At 44.6% G+C, this 11,017-nt stretch overlaps 1 pseudogene; it reads right to left on the bottom strand.

The window, feature by feature from the left end:
* Positions 1 to 10,555: 10,555 nt before the first annotated feature.
* LOC114491287 lies at positions 10,556 to 10,796 on the bottom strand (annotated as a pseudogene).
* Between the last annotated feature and the right edge of the window lie 221 nt (positions 10,797 to 11,017).

Genomic DNA, 11,017 nt, shown 5'->3' with positions numbered 1-11,017 from the left:
GGGGCGGGGCTCTCTCAGGCTTAGCTCCACCCAGCCTTCGTTTGCGTCACATAAGGTCGGAGCCCTACGCTGAGGACAACCACGGAAGAAGGCCACGCCCTCAGCGCCCATCAAGCGCCAAATCCCGCCTTCCTCAAGCAAATACCCAGTGGATTCGTGCCTGAGCGTAAAGCCACGCCCTTTGAGAATGGTGTGGGGAGGGGGGACAGCCCCAGCGAGATTTTATCGCCGTTCATCACAGGGTTGGACCCTGCTTGCTGCTTCGCCCGCCCCCGGGGAGGGGCCATCTGAAACCTAGTACGTGGTCGCTCCCCATTTCTGCAATCTCTCAAGGCAAGAGAACCTAGGAGTTCCTCACGCTGATATTCCCGGCGCTGACGCTGAGATGGAGTCGCTGTGTGACCTTGGGCTAACGTCATTGCTCTGGGGTCGCTGCTTCTGCGAGTAAAATGGGAGGGTGGGGCTGTGTGCTCGGGCTGGAGACCCGTCACCTCTCTGACTTGAGGTCACATGCGCCCCCTACCGGAATAAAGCCCCCAGCCCCATCTTTGGCGGCTCTGATTTTACATAAGCGTTACCCACACAAGTCACATAGGCTCTCTGAGTCTCAGCTGTTTCATCAACAGAACCGGTTGATGATTCAGTCCTCAAGGTACAGTCCCTCGTCCCCCCTCCTCACTGTAGGAAGCCAAGACTACTCAGTGGCAGCTGATAGTTTCTTGGGGCTGGACCCTGGGCAGAGGCCCCAACAATAGAGCCCCAAAGGCCAGGGACAATAGACCTCTCTGTGGGCTCATCTGTCCCTGCCAACCAAAGAAGCAGCTGACCCTAGGACTGCCAGGAGCAGAGCAGCTGGGATCCCTGGTGGCTGCATGAGGGTATTGGGGTGACAGGGTCACTTGATTGTGTGATGACATTGGATTCTCACAACATAATCCTATCAGGGGGTGCTATCACACCCCAATTTTATCATGAGGAAACTGAGGTTCAGGTGTGGATGCAATCCATATTCCCCCACCAACCAGCCCAGTGGTCTTGGCAACTTGTTTTAGCTATATGGCCCTTCCTTTCTGCATCTGCAAATGAGATGATGCCTGCCCATCTATCTCATGGGGAAGTTAACAGAATTGGAAGAGATAATAATGCTGATAATTGTTTAAAGAGTACATAGCATGTGTTAGGCTCAATTCTAAAAGCTTTATGTTCTTTGAATCCTTAGGGCACACCCTAGGAAACAAACCACGATTCTCCCCATTTTACAGATAGAAACTGAGGCACAGATTTAGTTTGCCAAAAGGTCAGGGATGTGGCCAGATGTAAACTATAGCCACAGAAAGGAAAAAGTAATATTTAATGACAATCATAAACAAGAAAGTGCCTACATTGGCCCCATATCACTGTGAGAGGTCAAGATTATCTCAGGAAACTTGCCCTGTGGTTTGGGAAAGCAAACAAATGAGGCTCTTGTTGGGAGAACCAGAGTCTGGGCAGGCTGGATCAGGGAGCTGAGGCCAAAGAGAGTAGGAGTGCTCTGTGTAAAAGGATATTTTAAGTTGTATCTGGCATGGCTGAGGAGGAGGTGTTTTAGAGAGCCCCAGGGGTTTGGAAACACCTTCAAACCACTAAGACAACTTGGACCACCTACCCACACTGTTGCTGAACAACCAGTAGGGTCCTACTAGTCATTGTCAACATGCAAAAACTCTGGAGGCAGAGTTCAGTGGAAAGGAAAGGAATCTTCTATTCAAAGTCTCTACAGTTTGAAATAATGGCAGGTTTCTGACTCAAGCCCATTTCCTCTAAGATGCCCAAAGAAAATCACCCTGCCACCATCTGCTGGCTCAGTTCATGTTTGCCCCAGAAACCTCTTCTTTCACCTGAAAGTATCATCTTTTAAGAAATGTAGTGGCTTAGCTGGTTTCCAGTCATTGTCTGGCTTCAGGCATCTTTCAGAGTCTGTGCATCCAGGCGTCCTGTTCATGGTGTGCTGTCCTCTACCTCTGGCTGCTGCCCCTCAGTGTGTCCCGTGCAGCACAGTTCCAGTTGCTGCTGAGACATCGTGTGGGGGGTGGTGGGGGTGGGGGGTTGGGGGGGAGGGTGTAGGACTTGTCACCCAGCTTTGTGATGCTCCACATCCATCGGCCTGGGACTCCTCCCCTTTCACATCTCTTCCTGTTGCAGTACTTTCAGGACTGGCACTGACCAGTCCACTCAGCCTGCCCAGGCTGGAGCAGGTAGAGCAGCAACAGTGGTGGAAAACTGTCACTGACAGGCCTGCCCTGTAGGAGGGAGGTGGCAGGTGAGCAAATGCCACTGAGGCTTCCCATGCAGGGGAGGGGTGCAGGGCTTGCTGCCCATCCATGCTCCCTGTGCCCACTGGCCAGAGTCTCTTCCCCTCTCCTCTTACCAGCCTAGTGCCCGTTGTGTTCCTGGCAGGCCTTGGAGTGCTTAGGGTGCAGCCCTGTGAACATTCTAGGACTGTGCAGGCCTGCAGCCCAGGAACTCTAGCCCCCAAGTGGCCTGCCAGAAAAAAAGGGAGATCCAAGGAGGGCTGCATTTCTTCATACCCTCCTATTGAAAGGCTTCCTCCAGAATCCTGTGTTGTTGCCCTGGTTCCCATAGTGATACAGAGTGCAGCCAGGGGTCCCCAAATAGGGATCTGTAATGGGGTCCACAACTCAGGGTGTCCAGGAAATATTAGAAAATATATATATAGGATGTCTTCACCCCCACAAGTCTGAACTGGAGGTTGGGACATGTTGAACAGGGCTATTGAGAGCTGTTTTGCATAGCAATAGATTTGCAGCTACCCTCTGGCATGGTCATTTAACATATCTATAACCTTTAACTAGTTTCATGGATATGTTAGATAGCTGTGGCTATGCTTTGAGCTTGGAGGATGGGAGTGACTTCAACCCAGGGTGTAACTGGGAGGCAACTCCCTCTGGTTACTGCATCTGAGTGAGAGTTTGGAGATGACTGGCTCCATGCTGTGGGGCCATGCCTACCTGGACTTACTATGGCAGCCCAGTAAAGCTGGATGAATATGGGAATGCTGGCAGGTGTAACTGATTGTGGGAGGAGTCGGAAATGGGGCTGCAGAGGAAGCTTGGTACTGGGATTTAAATCCAGGTACAGCAGCCATGGAAGGGGAGACTATGTGGCTTTGGTGAGCGTCAGGACCATGTGGCTTTCGGGTGCTCCCTTTTGCCATGTGGCTTAGGAAGCAGGAGAGACCTTGCTGGGAAGAAAAGGGGTGAAAGGACTGTTGCTGGTGGGCCATGAGAAGGTGCCACATGGTTTTGGATTAACTGGAGATCATGGCAGCAACACAGCTGATGGTGACAGGAACCTGAGCCACAGACTTCTATTTCTTTACCTGAGATGTGGTACCCTGGACTGGGCAGAGGGAGAAGGAAGGACTGTATGCATCTGTGGGTATCCTAAAGGACTTTAGTATTTTAGTGAAGACATTAAGTCATTACTCTCAGTCTGTATAAATTTTAAATAAATAATTCCTTTCCTTTTCACCAATCTCTGGCATTGAGAGGTGTCTTTCCCTTTTGGACAGCAAGATGAACCTAGTGCCGGGTGTGGGGGATTCCTGGAGCACAAGGGGGTCCATTTGGTAATAGTATATCATTCACCACACCCCCACCCGGGTCTGTTCTGTAGCAAGGGTGACATATGCAGGTTAGGCAGCTGCAATGTACCTGCTGCTAATGCGCTGTTTTTGGTGTTCCCCAACCCCTCCCCCATTTGGGGGCCAGTGGGGGGGCATCCCCCATTACAACAGTATCACCTTGGGAGAAATAAACCGTTTTATTCAGGCTGTGTGTTTGGGGCCTCTTTGTTATAGAATCCTAGCATGTCTGCTCACTGACTCCACTGGGACATAGGCAGTGAACTCAGCAGGCCAGATCCAAAATCCTTTGTCAAGCTCACAGTTTAGTGGGAGAAACAAACATTAAACTAGGAAACGATCATAGTTACAAAATGTGGTAAGTGCTGTGATAGGCACAAGGTAAGATGGTGAGAGAGCATGATGGGGCCCCCTGATTTAGACAGTGGTCAGGAAGTCCCTTTGAAGAGAGAATTGTTTTAATTTTTTAATTATGTATATCTTATTTAGTTAAATTTAATTTATTTTAAAATTCGTATATACAAGGTCTGTCCAGAGAAGGTCCAGCCATTGTTACTGTAACAAGAACAGTTGTGTGACTATGATGTAACCTGGTAGCTAAGGCGAGTGGACTGTAATGCACATGAGTGAACAATGACAACCTCACTGTACTAGTCAGATGCAGTTGAGTGAGTATGTGTACTGTGTGGCCATTGCATTCAAAATGACTGAGTGAGTAGAGCAATAAATCTGCATCAAATTTTGTGTTAAGCTTGAACATTCCTCTGCAGAAACTGTTCGGATGATTCAGAAGGCAGCAGCTATGGGCAACTGGTGACTGGCAGCTTCATCAGGACAATGTGATGGCTCATGCAGAGTTTTTTAGAGAAACATCAAATCACCCAGGTGACTCAGCCCCTCTATGGCCCAGATTTGGCGCCCTGTGACTTCTGGCTTTTCTCAAAACTAAAATCACCTTTGAAAGGGAAGAGATTTCAGACCATTGATAAGATTCAAGAAAATACAACAGGGCAGCTGATGGTGACTGGGAGAAGTGTGTGAGGTCCCAAGGTGTCTACTTTGAAGGGGACTGAGGCATCATTGTCTGATGCACAATGTTTCTTGTACCTTACATCTTCTTCAATAAATGTCTCTATACATAGTTGGATACCTTCTGGACAGACCTTATGTGTTATTTTTAAATGTCATTGCAATAAAAGAAGATACTGTGTAGTCATTATTTCCCCCTTTTATGCAACCTTAGGATATAATTGAACTTAAAATGAATCAGAAACCTCCCAAACCATAACTCTTCTTCTGAGAAATACAGGCATGCAAAGGACAATATTAACTATAGAAATGCACCAAAAATGAATAATAATTGGCACAGATGCAATATTTCAATATTAAACTGACACAGTATTAAAACCATGATCTTCAAGTAAACACGGTGTCCATTCTGGTACCTAGCAATTTCACACATATTTAACACAACATATTTAGCAGCAACAATAACAATATTAACTAGTATTCATTAAACACTTAGCGAGTGACAAACACTGCTAAATACATAAAATGTGTTTTGTTATCTGCTGCGACTGGAGCAGCTGGATCAGTCAGGTCCTGAGGGAAGGCGACGGGGGACTGAGAAATGAAGAGAGAGTCAAAGTGGGGTCAGGTGGAGTCCCTTCTCTGGGATGCAGAGGAGGGAACTGTTTATTGGTGAACTGAGGCTGTATATATTGAGCCAGCTTTAAAGCATAATGTGAGAAAGACAAATTGCAAGCCTAGGTATGTTTTATTTTTTAAGAACATTTGCTGCTCCTTCTTGGTACAGTGATATAGCAGCAGCCAAGTCATTCTTTTCTTGCAACAATCTATCAGGCAGTCTTCTGTGGCCTAGGGCAGCTGTGCTGACCTAAGGCCTGCTTCCAACTCCCTTGGCACGCATTATCCTGCTTGGCTCTCACATTATCTTACTGATGAATACATGACTTTTAAATAAGCAGAAAAAACTGCAAGCGCAAAGGTCTTGAGGTCAGAAGGAGCTTGTGATCAAGAAGCAGAAAAAGGAGCTGTGTATTTTCTCCTTACCACATGGGAAACTGCACTGGGTTCTAGCAGGAGGACCCATTTGGTAGGGTTTACTGAAAACAGTTACATAAAAAGGCAATTTACCCGAGGTTTGCATAGAGGTTAAGGGAATCAACAGATGATGGTGCATTACCTGGGCTGGCAGTAGTGGGAGACCACCCACTAAACGTGAAGGGAGGAGGGGAAGTATGGTTTCCTGGAACCAGGGAGAGCTGCAGCTATGGGTCAGGGGTCCCCTGAGAAGCCCAGTGGCTATAGAGAAACACAGCCACTGCCAAAAATGGGGGTAGGTGGGGAAAATATCCCAGCTTTTTCTCTCCTCATGCTGTCTAATCCCACAGGCACCTCCCATAGGCAGAAGCCAGCCTGGGGGCAACACCAAGCAAGCCCAGGTAATGGTGTCCACAGGGGTCAACTTCATTAGGGGACACAAAGCAAGGTGGAAAACTGTGGCAAGTAAATCTGGGGAGCAGAGAGTAAGTAGAGAATAAACCCTCATGTTTTAGGTGACCTTGGATATTTCAACAGCCCTTTCTGAGCCAACTCTGTAACAGAAGTGAATTGGGCTTCAAAACTGACCCTGTACTCAGTACTGCCTGCAAACATCTTATTGACATAGAGCACTCAGAGGGCCTGTCACCGTGGAAACCTGATATTCAGGCTTGGCCACTTTTGCCTACCATTCATACCATACCCCAAATCAAAAAGACTAATCCAGCCTGTGACCAGGTGGTATCCAAAGGATGAGAAATTGTTGCAACTGTTAGAGCACCCAGCCTCAGCCTTAAAAGAGGTTGGCAGGGCCTCCCAAGACCACTGGGGATGTTTGGATCCCCTGGGACGAATGAAATCATCACTCCCACCTCTGGACTCTTAGCATTTTGCTCCACTCGGAGGACTGGCCCAGAGGGAATTCCATAGCTAATGAATTCCTCGTTAGCCCACAGCACTGCCTAGCTTCTGCCACTGGAGGCCAATAGCACACATGCCCTCAGATTTTCCCTCAGCTGCACTCATGGAGAGAGACAAAAATAACCCACAGCCACAGGCACACACCCACCTCATCACACCCAGACACACACACAAATGCAAGACAGGTACAGGTGCACACAGATACAGATAGTCATGCACCCACAGTATTTTCCACCACATCCATTCAGGTCTGGCCACCCTGCCAATTCTTCCGTTCTTCCAGTATTTTTCCTGATTGTCCCAGGTTCAAGGTTGGATGCCCCATAATATGCTCGTGTGGATCGCTGAACCTCTTTGGAATTGAGTGTCTTCCCCATTATTGTGCCTCTTTTCCAGAAAGGGAAGTTCCTGAGTTCCTGAAACACAAATATGGAAAGAAGAAAGGAAGGAAGAAGGAAAGAACATACATGGACGTGATAAACATGTGACAGCATGATATATGTCAGGAGCAGGTTTGGCCTGATGTTTACTCAGTGGGGAGGGGGAGTTTTTCCAAATCAGAAGATTGAAACTAAATACAAATTGAAGGCAGAGCCTTGGAAAGGGAATATGTGAGGTCCCTGGAGCTTAATACTAAAGCTGCTTTTCACATACATGCAACACAGACCTGTAAATCACAAACACATGTGGAAGCACGGACACAGGTGACCCCAACCAACTCCCAGACACACACGTATGTGGCTCCAGGACTCAATTGGTATCAGGGCCTGGGTCCACCCGGCACCAATCTTCAAGACCCCCGCAGCCCTACTTAGAAAGTAGGCTTTAGCCAGCTGCTTGCACACCCACAGAGCACCCTCTGGGACAATTCCCTGAATGTGCACTTTGCTGTTTCTGAGGAGTAGACCCTGTTCCTGTCTCCTCATCCAGACCCTCAAACCCTACTCCCTGCCCAATATGAGCTGGCTTTGCACCAAATTAGCAGGACAAAGAAGAGTTGGGTAGAGGTGAGAGCTGCCTCTAGAGGAACATTCAGGCAAACACTCAGTAAAATGTTGGCCTCTGGCTATGAAAGCCAGCAAACACCCCAGCCCATTCTACTGCTTTTTCCTGAGGATGAGAAACCCAGGCCCAAAGAGGGAGGGTATGGGCTCTATATAGGTCCTCTTAGGGAACCATAGTATAACATACACACAGAATCATCTCATTCTTCTGGAATCCAGGAAATTTTAAAAGGTTTTCTTTTTCAATATAGAAAAGCATAAAGAAAATGAAAATGGTTTGTAATGCCACCATGCAGGTAATTCCAGCAACATTTTAAAAAGAAAGTTAACATAAGCACATGTTTAGAAAATTTGAACAGTTCCAAAAGATAAAATAAAAACTAAAATCTTCTTTTCTTTATCAGTCCCTTTCACAGTTGAGGACCACTCTTTGCATTTCATTTCAGAACACTTTGATATACCAGCATTTTCAATGATAAAAAGAGAATCACACTCTGCCCACTATTTTGTACCTTGCAAATTTCTTCTACCTAAAACACATATCCATGGGTCTTTCCATGTCAATAGAGTCTAATCTATCATGTTCTTTTTAATGGCTGTGTTTTGCTCCATTGCATGATTGCATTCTCTAACAATGTTTTTATGTCCAGTTTCTTTTTAAAAACTATTTATTTATTTTTTAAAAATTTAAATCCTCACCCAAGGATATTGCTTCTAGAGAGACAGGATGGGAGATAGAGAAACACCAATGCAAAAGAGAAGCATCGATTGGTTGCCTCCAAATGCATCCAAACTAGTGAGTATATATGCTCAGACCAGGAATCAAATCTGTAACCTAGGTTATGTACCCTGACTGGGAATCAAATCCACAAAGTTTGGTTATGGGAGACACTGCAACCAACTGAGTCACACCAGCCAGAGCTGTGTCCAGTTTCTTTGTTCTTATAATGCTCCAGCAAACAACTCAGTATACTATTGAGTATTTTCACAGATGAGCAATTTTCAACTGGTATGCACACCAGTGTGCCACAAGAATTTTAAAAACATGCAATACCTGACTATTTAGTCAGGAGCACTGACTTTTTTTCCCTTAGATTGTCAAATTTAAAAAATGACAACAGCAATTCAATAACAGCTGTCTGGTGTGAATGAATCAAAATCATACCTGTTTTTTGTCAGATTGGCAAAAAACATATTTTTTGGTGTTCTGCAGAATTTTAGTAGTCAATTTATATGTGCCATGAGGTGAAAAATGTTAAAAATTGCTGCCATAGACTCAGAAATGGAAGCAAGGTCAAAGGGTATATGCTTTTTAAATTCTGGTAGAAATTGCCAAAATGCTCTTCAAAAACAGCTGGCACTATTTACACTTCTATCAACAATATATAAGAGAGTCTGTCCCCTAACTTGCATTAATTTTGCCAATCTGAGGAGTAAAAAGTCATATCTTGGTGGTTTTTTAACAACTTTATTGAGATATAATTTACATACTATTAATCAATCATTTGAAGTAGGTGTGTCAACAGTTTTTAATATATTTAGAGTTGTGCAACCATCATCACGATTTTAGAACTTCCATCCCTTCATCATACCACACCCCCAAAGAAATCCTATACCCACTAACAGTCTCTGTCACATTTCCTTTGTCTCACCAGCCCTTGGAAACCTTTAAAAAACATTTATGTTTCAGTTGCAGTTGACATACAATATATTACAATACTTTCAGGTGTACAACATACTTCAGCCATGTCTATACCTTAAGAAGTGATCTCCCTGATTAGTCTGTTACCCATCTAACACCATACATAGTTGTTACAATATTATTGACTATATTTCTTATGCTATACTCTAAATCTCCGTGACTATTTTTATAACTGGCAATTTGTACTTTTTAATTCCCTTCACCATTTTCACCCATCCCTCCAACACCCCTCCCATCTGACTACCATAAAACTATGAGTCTTTCTGATTTATTGTTTATTTATTTTATTAGATTCCATATATAAGTGAAATCATATATTTGTCATTCTTATTTCATTTAGCATAATACCATCAATGTTGTTGCAAACAGCAAGACTTCATTCTTGTTTGTGACTAACACTCCATTGTTTATATGTACTACATATTCTTTATCCAGATTCTATCATTGGACACATGTTGCTTCCATAGTTTGGCTAATGTAAATAATACTGCAATGAACACAGAGGTGCAGATATCTTTTGAAATTAATGTTTTGGATTTATCCCAGAAATGGAATAGCTGGGTCTATTTTTCAGTGTTTTTTAAAATTTTTAAAAACTTTTTTTAGAGAGGGAAGCGAGGGAGAAAGAGAGAGAGAGACATCAACGTGCGGTTGCTGGGGGCCGTGGCCAGCAACCCAGGCATGTGCCCTGACTGGGAATCGAACCCATGATGCTTTGGTTTGCAGACTGCGCTCAATCCACTGAGCTACGCCAGCCAGGGCTATTATTAGTTTTTAAAGGAACCACCACATTGTTTCCCACAGTAGCTGCACCAATCCACATTCTTATAAACAATGCATGAGGGTTTCCTGTGCTCCACATCCTATCCAACGCTTGTTTGTTGATGTATTGATGATAGCCAGTGTGATACATTTGAGGAGATATCTCACTGTGGTGTTAATTTGGATTTCCATGATGATTAGTGATGGTGAGCGTCCTTTCATATGCCTATTGGCCATCTGTATGTTCTCTTTGGAGAAATGTCCATTGAGATTTTCTGCCTGTATTTTAATTGCATTCTTTGTTTTGTTTTAAATATGTTTTATTGCTTATGATATTACAGTTGCCCCATTTTTTCTCCCCTTTATTTGCCTCTGCCCTGCAACCCCCTCTCACTAGCATTCCCCCACCTTAGTTCATGTCCATGGCTTCTGCATTACCTATACTATTCTTTTTTTTTAACCACTCAGACTGCGTTCTCTCCCTCTTCCTCTTCCAAAGGAAGAGAAGAACGATCATCAGTAGATATTTGCAGTCACAATATCTAAGCAACACCAAAAGCAACACTAAGCAACACCAAAAGCCGGCTTCATCCTCAGGAGAAAACACTGCACCTCCTCCTTATAGTCTCAGGTGCTCTGCTTGTTTAGAGAAACTTCTCTAGTAACGAACTATAGAAGTTATCCCTGAAAGTATAGTATTTTCTATACTATTCTTAATTTCCTCCTGTCTAATTTGTACCTACCATTTATGCTTCTTATTCCCCCATCCTCCCCCTCCTCCTGCCCACTGATTACCTCCCATATGATCTCCATTTCTGTGATTCTGTTCCTGTTCTAGTTGTTTGCTTAGTTCATTTTTGGTTTTGTTTTAGGTTCAGTTGTTGATAGTTGTGAGTTTGTTGTCATTTTATCATTCACAGT

This window comes from Phyllostomus discolor, chromosome 2 (assembly GCF_004126475.2).
Source record: "Phyllostomus discolor isolate MPI-MPIP mPhyDis1 chromosome 2, mPhyDis1.pri.v3, whole genome shotgun sequence".
NCBI classification, from domain to species: domain Eukaryota; kingdom Metazoa; phylum Chordata; class Mammalia; order Chiroptera; family Phyllostomidae; genus Phyllostomus; species Phyllostomus discolor.
The sequence above is the reverse complement of the archived record's forward strand: the minus strand, read 5'-3'. Positions and strand labels throughout refer to the sequence as shown.